General features: G+C 36.4%; 1 protein-coding gene across 1 annotated transcript in view; it reads left to right on the plus strand.

Moving 5' to 3' along the window:
- The first annotated feature begins 7,744 nt into the window (after positions 1-7,744).
- Positions 7,745-12,072, plus strand: part of LOC133568027 (retinal-specific phospholipid-transporting ATPase ABCA4-like) — a 135,928-nt gene continuing 131,600 nt past the window's right edge. The window contains 1 exon segment of the mRNA XM_061919719.1: positions 7,745-7,935. The gene's annotated coding sequence lies outside the window, so the exon portion shown is untranslated.

Raw genomic sequence — 12,072 nt, forward strand, 5'->3', positions numbered from 1 at the left:
TAAACTATCAGGCTGATAACATCGATGATAAAGCTTGCAACTTTTGGTCGCTAATAAAAAAGCCTTGCCTGTACCGGAAGTAGCAGACGATGTGCGCGTGACGTCACGGGTTGTGGAGCTCCTCATATCTGAACATTGTTTACAATCATGGCCACCAGCAGCGAGAGCTATTCAGACCGAGAAAGCGACGATTTCCACATTAATTTGTGCGAGGGTGAAAGATTCGTGGATGAGGAAAGTTAGAGTGAAGCACTACAAAAAAAAAAAGAAAAAGGGACGGCTCCGGGCAGTGGGAGTGTTTCAGATTTAATTAGACACATTTACTAGGATAATTCTGGAAAATCCCTTGTGTTAATAGTATTTTAGTGAGGTCTTGCAAATCCTTTTCAACCCATATTCAGTTGAATATGCTACAAAGACAACATATTTGATGTTCAAACTCATAAACATTTTTTTTTTTTTTGCAAATAATCATTAACTTTAGCAACATGTGACAAAGAAGTTGGTAAAGGTGGCAATAAATACAGACAAAGTTGAGGAATGCTCATTAAACACTTATTTGGAACATCCCACAGGTGTGCAGGCTAATTGGGAACAGGTGGGTGCCATGATTGGGTATAAAAACAGCTTCCCCCAAAAATGCTCAGTCTTTCACAAGAAAGGATGGGGCGAGGTACACCCCTTTGTCCACAACTGCGTGAGCAAATAGTCAAACAGTTTAAGAACAACCTTTCTCAAAGTGCAATTGCAAGAAATTTAGGGATTTCAACATCTACGCTCCATAATATCATCAAAAGGTTCAGAGAATCTGGAGAAATCACTCCACGTAAGCGGCATGGCAGCAAGAGCGATTCAGACCAAGAAAGCGACGATTTCCACATTAATTTGTGCGAGGATGAATGATTCGTGGATGAGGAAAGTTAGAGTGAAGCACTAAAAAAAAAAAGAAAACGGGACGGCTACGGGCAGTGGGAGAGTTTCAGATTTAATTAGACACATTTACTAGGATAATTCTGGAAAATCCCTTGTGTTAATAGTGTTTTAGTGAGGTTCTAAAGTCATAGCTGAAAGTCGGATGGCTGCGGTGAACGCCGGTGTCTCTGAGAGAAGATCACAGCTGCCTTTTTGGCAGCTACAGGAGGAGGTCGCATAATCCACTGAAACGACTTAATGTCACAATTTTCCCATCCAAAAACTTGCTGGTTGACGTAGAGAAACATGTTCGCTTGACCGCTCCGTGTTAAAGCTTCACAACAAACAAAGAAACACCGGCTGTGTTTCGGTTGCTGCAATCCACCGCTTTCCACCAACAGCATTCTTCTTTGACGTCTCCAATTATTCATTGAACAAATTGCAAAAGATTCAGCAACACAGATGTCCAAATTACTGTGTAATTATGCGATGAAAAGAGACGATTTTTAGCCTCGTGTGGTGCTGGGCTAATATGTCCGCTACAACCCGAGATGTCACAAACACGCGTTTTCAACAAGAAACTCCGCGGGAAATTTGAAATTGCAATTTAGTAAACTAAAAAGGCCGTATCGGCATGTGTTGCAATGTTGATATTTCATCATTGATATATAAACTATCAGACTGATAACATCGATGATAAAGTTTGCAACTTTTGGTCGCTAATAAAAAATCCTTGCCTGTACCGAAAGTAGCAGACGATGTGCGCGTGACGTCACGGGTTGTGGAGCTCCTCACATCTGAACATTGTTTACAATCATGGCCACCAGCAGCAAGAGCGATTCAGACCGAAAAAGCGACAATTTCCACATTAATTTGTGCGAGGATGAACGATTTGTGGATGAGGAAAGTTAGAGTGAAGCACTAAAAAAAAAAAAAAAAGGGACGGCTCCGGGCAGTGGGAGTGTTTCAGATTTAATTAGACACATTTACTAGGATAATTCTGGAAAATCCCTTGTGTTAATAGTATTTTAGTGAGGTTTTGCAAATCCTTTTCAACCCATATTCAGTTGAATATGCTACAAAGACAACATATTTGATGTTCAAACTCATAAACATTTTTTTTTTTTTTTTGCAAATAATCATTAACTTTAGCAACATGTGACAAAGAAGTTGGGAAAGGTGGCAATGAATACTGATAAAGTTGAGGAACGCTCATCAAACACTTATGTGGAACACCCCACAGGTGTGCAGGCTAATTGGGAACAGGTGGGTGCCATGATTGGGTATAAAAACAGCTTCCCCCAAAAATGCTCAGTCTTTCACAAGAAAGGATGGGGCGAGGTACACCCCTTTGTCCACAACTGCGTGAGCAAATAGTCAAACAGTTTAAGAACAACCTTTCTCAAAGTGCAATTGCAAGAAATTTAGGGATTTCAACATCTACGCTCCATAATATCATCAAAAGGTTCAGAGAATCTGGAGAAATCACTCCACGTAAGCGGCAAGGCAGCAAGAGCGATTCAGACCAAGAAAGCGACGATTTCCACATGAATTTGTGCGAGGATGAACGATTCGTGGATGAGGAAAGTTAGAGTGAAGCACTAAAAAAAAAAAAAAAAAAAAAAGGGACGGCTCCGGGCAGCGGCAGTGGGAGTGTTTCAGATTTAATTAGACACATTTACTATGATAATTCTGGAAAATCCCTTGTGTTAATAGTATTTTAGTGAGGTTCTAAAGTCATAGCTGAAAGTCGGATGGCTGCGGTGAACGCCAGTGTCTCTGAGAGAAGATCACAGCTGCCTTTTTGGCAGCTACAGGAGGAGGTCGCATAATCCACTGAAACAACTTAATGTCACAATTTTCCCATCCAAAAACTTGCTGGTTGACGTAGAGAAACATGTTCGCTTGACCGCTCCGTGTTAAAGCTTCACAACAAACAAAGAAACACCGGCTGTGTTTCGGTTGCCAAAGGCAGCTGCAATCCACCGCTTTCCACCAACAGCATTCTTCTTTGACGTCTCCAATTATTCATTGAACAAATTGCAAAAGATTCAGCAACACAGATGTCCAAATTACTGTGTAATTATGCGATGAAAAGAGACGACTTTTAGCCGTGTGTGTTGCTGGGCTAATATGTCCGCTACAACCCGAGACGTCACAAACACGCGTCGTCATTCCGCGACGTTTTCGACAAGAAACTCCGCGGGAAATTTGAAATTGCAATATTGTATTGGCATGTGTTGCAATGTTAATATTTCATCATTGATATATAAACTATCAGACTGATAACATCGATGATAAAGTTTGCAACTTTTGGTCGCTAATAAAAAAGCCTTGCCTGTACCGGAAGTAGCAGACGATGTGCGCGTGACGTCACGGGTTGTGGAGCTCCTCATATCTGAACATTGTTTACAATCATGGCCACCAGCAGCGAGAGCGATTCAGACCGAGAAAGTGACGATTTCCACATTAATTTGTGCGATGTTGAATGATTCGTGGATGAGTGAAGCACTAAAAAAAAAAAAAAAAAAAGGGACGGCTCCGGGCAGCGGCAGTGGGAGTGTTTCAGATTTAATTAGACACATTTACTAGGATAATTCTGGAAAATCCCTTATGTGCTTATTGTATTAATAGTATTTTAGTGAGGTTCTAAAGTCATACTTGAAAGTCGGATTGCTGCGGTGAACGCCCGTGTCTCTGAGAGAAGATCACAGCTGCCTTTTTGACAGCTATAGGAGGAGGTCGCATAATCCACTGAAACGACTTAATATCACAATTTTCCCATCCAAAAACTTGCCGGTTGACGTAGAAAAACATGTTCGCTTGACGGCTTTAAAGCTTCACAACAAACAAACACCGGCTGTGTTTTGGTTGCTAAAGGCAGCTGCAATCCACCGCTCTCCACCAACAGCATTCTTCTTTGATGTCTCCATTATTCATTGAACAAATTGCAAAAGATTCAGCAACACAGATGTCCAAATTACTGTGTAATTATGCGATGAAAAGAGACGACTTTTAGCCGTGTGTGGTGCTGGGCTAATATGTCCGCTACAACCCGAGACGTCACAAACACGCGTTTTCAACAAGAAACTCCGCGGGAAATTTGGAATTGCAATTTAGTAAACTAAAAAGGCCGTATTGGCATGTGTTGCAATGTTGATATTTCATCATTGATATATAAACTATCAGACTGATAACATCGATGATAAAGTTTGCAACTTTTGGTTGTTAATAAAAAAGCCTTGCCTGTACCGGAAGTAGCAGACGATGACATCACCGGTTGTAGGACTCCTCACATCTGAACATTGTTTATAATGGGAGCCTCCAACAAAAACAGCTATTCGGAGCGAGAAAACGAGAATTTCCCCATTAATTTGAGCGAGGATGAAAGATTTGTGGCTGATGATATTGATAGCGAAGGACTAGAAAAGAAAGTGTGAGCGTTTCAGATGTAATTAGACACATTTACTTGGATAATTCTGGAAGATCCCGCATCTGCTTATTGTTTTAATAGTGTTTTAGTGAGATTGTAAAGACATACCTAGAGGTCGGATGGCTGCGGTGAGAAGCCGAGGAGCCAAGCTCACTGCTGCCTTTTAAACAGCTGCTGCAGGAGGATGAATAATCCAATGATGTCTCCGGTAAGATATCCATCCATCCATCCATTTTCTACCGCTTATTCCCTTTCGGGGTGGCGGGGGGGCGCTGGCGCCTATCTCAGCTACAATCGGGCGGAAGGCGGGGTACACCCTGGACAAGTCGCCACCTCATCGCAGGGCCAACACAGATAGACAGACAACATTCACACACTAGGGACCATTTAGTGTTGCCAATCAACCTATCCCCAGGTGTATGTCTTTGGAGGTGGGAGGAAGCTGGAGTACCCACGCAGTCACGGGGAGAACATGCAAACTCCACACAGAAAGATCCCGAGCCCTGGATTTGAACCCAGGATTGCAGGACCTTCTTATTGTGAGGCAGACGCACTAACCCCTCTGCCACCGTGAAGCCATCCGGTAAGATATATATCACAATTTTCCCATCCAAAAACACGCTGGTTGACGTCGAGAAAACATGTTCGCTGGACCGCTCTGTGTTAAAGACAAAGAAACACCGGCTGTGTCTCGGTGCTAAAGGCAGCTGCAATACACCGCTTTCCACCTACAGCATTCTTCTTTGACGTCTCCATTATTAATTGAACGAATTGGAAATGATTCAGCAACACAGATGTCCAGAATACTGTTTAATTGCGCGATGAAAAGAGACGACTTTTAGCCGCGCTAATATTTTCTGACAGTGTGTGACGTTTTCAACAAGAAACTCCGCAGGAAATTTAAAATTGCAATTTAGTAAACTAAAGCGGCCGTATTGGCATGTGTTGCAATGTTAATATTTCATCATTGATATATAAACTATCAGACTGCGTGGTCGCTAGTAGTGGCTTTCAGTAGGCCTTTAAGAATGCTTCTCAACTTTGCATGTTTTGTGATTCTCAGTCCAGGCTTCGCATGTCGGCAACACCCGGGGCTCCTGCTGGAGCCGCTGGGAAGAGGGACTCACAACCCAGAAGGTCCAACCGGACCTCGTCTTGCCAAGTAAACTATATATAATATATAATATTGCATTGAAAATGTCTGCCTTTACAAAGACAATAACTCTCACTTTTCACTGAAAATTATTATTGTTATGTCTGTGAACTACAAACCCCGTTTCCATATGAGTTGGGAAATTGTGTTCGATGTAAATACAAACAGAATACAATGATTTGCAAATCCTTTTCAAACCATATTCAGTTGAATTTGCTACAAAGACAACATATTTGATGTTCAAACTCATAAACTTTTTTTTTTTTTTTGGCAAATAATCATTATTTTAGCATTTAATGCCAGCAACACGTGACAAAGAAGTTGGGAAAGGTGGCGATAAATACTGATAAAGTTGAGGAATGCTCATCAAACACTTATTTGGAACATCCCACAGGTGTGCAGGCTAATTGGGAACAGGTGGGTGCCATGATTGGGTATAAAAACAGCTTCCCCAAAAACATGCTCAGTCTTTCACAAGAAAGGATGGGGCGAGGTACACCCCTTTGTCCACAACTGCGTGAGCAAATAGTCAAACAGTTTAAGAACAACCTTTCTCAAAGTGCAATTGCAAGAAATTTAGGGATTTCAACATCTACGCTCCATAATATCATCAAAATGTTCAGAGAATCCGGAGAAATCACTCCACGTAAGCGGCATGGCCGGAAACCAACACTGAATGACTGTGACCTTCCATCCCTCAGACGGCACTGTATCAAAAAATGACATCAATCTCTAAAGGATATCACCACATGGGCTCAGGAACACTTCAGAAACCCACTGTCACTAAATACAGTTCGTCGCTACATCCTTAAGTGCAAGTTAAAGCTCTACTATGCAAAGCGAAAGCCATTTATCAACAACATCCATAAACACCGCCAGCTTCTCTGGGCCCGAGATCATCTAAGATGGACTGATGCAAAGTGGAAAAGTGTTCTGTGGTCTGACGAGTCCACATTTCAAATAGTTTTTGGGGAAATATCAGACATCATGTCATCCGGACCAAAGGGGAAGCGAACCATTCAGACTGTTATCGACGCAAAGCCAGCATCTGTGATGGTATGGGGGTGCATTAGTGCCCAAGGCATGGGTAACTTACACATCTGTGAAGGCACCATTAATGCTGAAAGGTACATACAGGTTTTGGAACAACATATGCTGCCATATTTTTCATGGACGCCCCTGCTTATTTCAGCAAGACAATGCCAAGAAACATTCAGCACGTGTTACAACAGCGTGGCTTCGTAAAAAAAGAGTGCGGGTACTTTCCTGGCCCGCCTGCAGTCCAGACTTGTCTCCCATGGAAAATGTGTTAGCGTAAAATACGACAGCGGAGACCCCGGACTGTTGAACGACTGAAGCTCTACATAAAACAAGAATGGGAAAGAATTCCACTTTCAAAGCTTCAACAATTAGTTTCCTCAGTTCCCAAACGTTTATTGAGTGTTGTTAAAAGAAAAGGTGATGTAACACAGTGGTGAACATGCCCTTTCCCAACTACTTTGGCACGTGTTGCAGCCAATAAATTCTAAGTTAATTATTAATTGCAAAAAAAAAAAACAATGTTATGAGTTTGAACATCAAATATGTTGTCTTTGTAGCATATTCAACTGAATATGGGTTGAAAAGGATTTGCAAATCATTGTATTCTGTTTATATTTACATCGAACACAATTTCCTAACTCATATGGAAAGGGGTTTTTCATTTCTTAAATATAATAACACCATTTCATTATTAATATTTATAAATTAAGATTATATTAGGGAAAAAAACGGTTCAGTACCTCCACCAAGGTGAAGAACCCACTGTACTAAATATTAGAAAGAAGTGAAGTGAAGTGAATTATATTTATATAGCGCTTTTCTCTAGTGACTCAAAGCACTTTACATAGTGAAACCCAATATCTAAGTTACATTTAAACCAGTGTGGGTGGCACTGGGAGCAGGTGGGTAAAGTGTCTTGCCCAAGGACACAACGGCAGTGACTAGGATGGCGGAAGCGGGAATCGAACCTGCAACCCTCAAGTTGCTGGCACGGCCACTCTACCAACCGAGCTATGCAGTGTAGCAAACTACACCCATAGCAAGATTGTTAAATTAATTAGTAACAGTCCAAATTGTTGATACAACTTTTGTTATCGTCTTTGACGAGCCGAGCGTATGTTTGTGTTGTTGTGTTGTGTTGTGTTGTGTTATGTTTTCCACAGAACCCCTCTGACCTCTCTCCCCTCTCTTCTTGCCTCAAAACAGATGACTGTTGTCTTTTTTTGCACCAGGGCCGAGTTGAGCCGGGAGATTAAAGCAATCAGATTAGGAAGGTTGCTACCGCCACTGCTGACCCGCCGACAGAAGCGAGAGAGTGGGCCGAGTCAGAACCTTCCCATAGACCCGAGCTCCAGGTCTCCATGAGGCAGGACTTTTACGCAACGTTCCGTCTCAGGTCAGACTGCTACTTATTTGTGTTATAATGTTGTGTGTTTTATTTGTGTAATCGATGCTTAGTCTTATCCCACTGAGAGTCACTTCGGGTTCATGTTTTTTATTCTTTGGGCGAATGTTCGGTCATATTTGGATCCAATTTACTGTGTTCAGTGTCAATTTTGATGACATTTTTAGCATTTTACTTTAAAAAAAAAAAGGCTTTTTCTTTATTGTTTATATCTGATTATTAAATAGGACAACTTGAACTTTGCATATAAAAAGATACAGCGTCACAAACAACTGGAGGGTGCCAGGTGAGGTACGTGGTGGTGGTCTACGACCGTGCATTTCTATTTTATTATTGTTGTCAGGCTCATTATTAGTACAAAGCTTTGTAAAAAAAAAAAAAAGATGCATTAAATTACCTTAAATTTGGAATGAATATCGTAGTGATATTTATGTTTTTTTAATTTACTGCTATTAACCGTAATCTAAAAAATATAAATAAAATAATGAAAATGAGAAAGTTTACTCACCCAATTTTGTTTTAATAAATTAATTTGTTATAGGTCACATATAAAAATATACAGCGTCACAAACAACTGGAGGGTGCCAGGTGAGATACGTGGTGGTGGTCTACAGCCATGCATTTCGTTTTATTATTGTCAGGCTCATTATCAGAACAAGCCTTTGTTAAAAAAAATTACAAAATAATGAATTAAATTACCTTGAAATTTGAACATCTTAATGATAATTATAAATTTGTATTAACTGCTATTAACAGTAAGCGCGAAAAATATGAATAAAATTATGAATTTGATTACCTTAAAATTTGAATATCTTAATGGTGATTATATTTTTTATTTACTGCCATTAAGAGTAATCAACAAAATATGAAGAAAATGAGAAAGTTTACTCACTCAATTTAGTGTAATAAATTAATTTGTTATAGGTCACATATAAAAATATACAGCGTCACAAACAACTGGAGGGTGCCAGGTGAGATACGTGGTGGTGGTCTACGACCATGCATTTCTATTTTATTATTGTCAGGCTCATTATTAGTACAAGCTTTTGTTAAAAAAAATTACAAAATAATGAATTAAATTACCTTGAAATTTGAATGAATATCTTAATGACACTTATATTTTTTATTAACTGCTATTAACAGTAAGCGCAAAAAATATGAATAAAATGATTAATTAAATTACCTTAAAATTTGAATATCTTAATGGTAATTATATTTTTTATTTACTGCTATTAAGAGTAATCTAAAAAATATAAATAAAGTAATGAAAATGAGAAAATAATGAATTAAATTACCTTGAAATTTGAACATCTTAATGATAATTATATATTTGTATTAACTGCTATTAACAGTAAGCGCATAAAATATGAATAAAATGATGAATGTAATTACCTTAAAATTTGAATATCTTAATGGTAATTATATTTTTTATTTACTGCTATTAAGAGTAATCAACAAAAATATGAAGAAAATAATGAAAATGAGAAAGTTTAATCACCCAATTTTGTTTTAATTAATTAATTTGTTATAGGTCACATATAAAAATATACAGCGTCACAAACAACTGGAGGGTGCCAGGTGAGGTACGTGGTGGTGGTCTACGACCATGCATTTCTATTTTATTATTGTCAGGCTCATTATTAGTACAAGCTTTTGTTAAAAAAAATTACAAAATAATGAATTAAATTACCTTGAAATTTGAATGAATATCTTAATGACACTTATATTTTTTATTAACTGCTATTAACAGTAAGCGCAAAAAATATGAATAAAATGATTAATTAAATTACCTTAAAATTTGAATATCTTAATGGTAATTATATTTTTTATTTACTGCTATTAAGAGTAATCTAAAAAATATAAATAAAGTAATGAAAATGAGAAAATAATGAATTAAATTACCTTGAAATTTGAACATCTTAATGATAATTATATATTTGTATTAACTGCTATTAACAGTAAGCGCATAAAATATGAATAAAATGATGAATGTAATTACCTTAAAATTTGAATATCTTAATGGTAATTATATTTTTTATTTACTGCTATTAAGAGTAATCAACAAAAATATGAAGAAAATAATGAAAATGAGAAAGTTTAATCACCCAATTTTGTTTTAATTAATTAATTTGTTATAGGTCACATATAAAAATATACAGCGTCACAAACAACTGGAGGGTGCCAGGTGAGGTACGTGGTGGTGGTCTACGACCGTGCATTTCTATTTCATTATTATTGTCTGGCTCATTATTAGTACAAGCCTTTGTTAAAAATGTTTTTAAAAATAATGTATTAAATTACCTTAAAATTCGAATATCTTAATGGTAATTATATATTTTTTATTAACTGCTATCAACAGTAAGCGCAAAAAATATGAATAAAATTATGAATTAAATTACCTTAAAATTTGAACATCTTAATGGTAATTATATTTTTTATTTACTGCTATTAAGAGTAATCAACAAAAATATGAATAAATTGATGAAAATGAGAAAGTTTACTCACCCAATTTTGTTTTAATAAATTAATTTGTTATAGGTCACATATAAAAATATACAGCGTCACAAACAACTGGAGGGTGCCAGGTGAGGTACGTGGTGGTGGTCTACGACCATGCATTTCTATTTTATTATTGTCAGGCTCATTATCAGTACAAGCCTTTGTCTAAAAAAAAAAAAAACATGAATTAAATTACCTTAAAATTTGAATATCTTAATGATAATTATATATTTTTATTAACTGCTATTAACAGTAAGCGCAAAAAATATGAATAAAATCATGAATTAAATTACCTTAAAATTTGACTATCTTAATGGTAATTATATTTTTTATTTACTGCTATTAAGAGTAATCAACAAAAATATGAAGAAAATGATGAAAATGAGAAAGTTTACTCACCCAATTTTGTTTTAATAAATTAATTTGTTATAGGTCACATATAAAAATATACAGCGTCACAAACAACTGGAGGGTGCCAGGTGAGGTACGTGGTGGTGGTCTACGACCATGCATTTCTATTTTATTATTGTCAGGCTCATTATCAGTACAAGCCTTTGTCTAAAAAAACAAAAACATGAATTAAATTACCTTAAAATTTGAATATCTTAATGATAATTATATATTTTTTATTAACTGCTATTAACAGTAAGCGCAAAAAATATGAATAAAATCATGAATTAAATTACCTTAAAATTTGACTATCTTAATGGTAATTATATTTTTTATTTACTGCTATTAAGAGTAATCAACAAAAATATGAAGAAAATGATGAAAATGAGAAAGTTTACTCACCCAATTTTGTTTTAATAAATTAATTTGTTATAGGTCACATATAAAAATATACAGCGTCACAAACAACTGGAGGGTGCCAGGTGAGATACGTGGTGGTGGTCTACAACCATGCATTTCTATTTTATTATTGTGAGGCTCATTATTAGTACAAGCCTTTGTTAAAACAAAAAATCATGAATTAAATTACCTTAAAATTTGAATATCTTAACGATAATTATATATTTTTATTAACTGCTATTAACAGTAAGCGCAAAAAATATGAATAAAATGATGAATTTAATTACCTTAAAATTTTAATATCTTAATGGTAATTATATTTTTAATTTACTGCTATTAAGAGTAATCAACAAAAATATGAAGAAAATGATGAAAATGAGAAAGTTTACTCACCCAATTTTGTTTTAATAAATTAATTTTTTATAGGTCGCATATAAAAATATACAGCGTCACCAACAACTGGAGGGTGCCAGGTGAGGTACGTGGTGGTGGTCTACGACCATGCATTTCTATTTTATTATTGTCAGGCTCATTATCAGTACAAGCATTTGTCTGAAAAAAATACAAAATTATGAATTAAATTACCTTAAAATTTGAGTGAATATCTTAATGACACTTATATTTTTTATTAACAGCTATTAACAGAAGCGCAAAAAAAATGAATACAATGATGAATTAAATTACCTTAAAATTTGAATATCTTAATGGTAATTATATTTTTTTATTTACTGCTATGAAGAGTAGTCAACAAAAATATGAAAAAAATGAGAAAGTTTACTCACTCAATTTAGTGTAATAAATTAATTTGTTATAGGTCACATATAAAAATATACAGCGTCA

Source organism: Nerophis ophidion, linkage group LG14 (genome assembly GCF_033978795.1).
Source record: "Nerophis ophidion isolate RoL-2023_Sa linkage group LG14, RoL_Noph_v1.0, whole genome shotgun sequence".
NCBI classification, from domain to species: domain Eukaryota; kingdom Metazoa; phylum Chordata; class Actinopteri; order Syngnathiformes; family Syngnathidae; genus Nerophis; species Nerophis ophidion.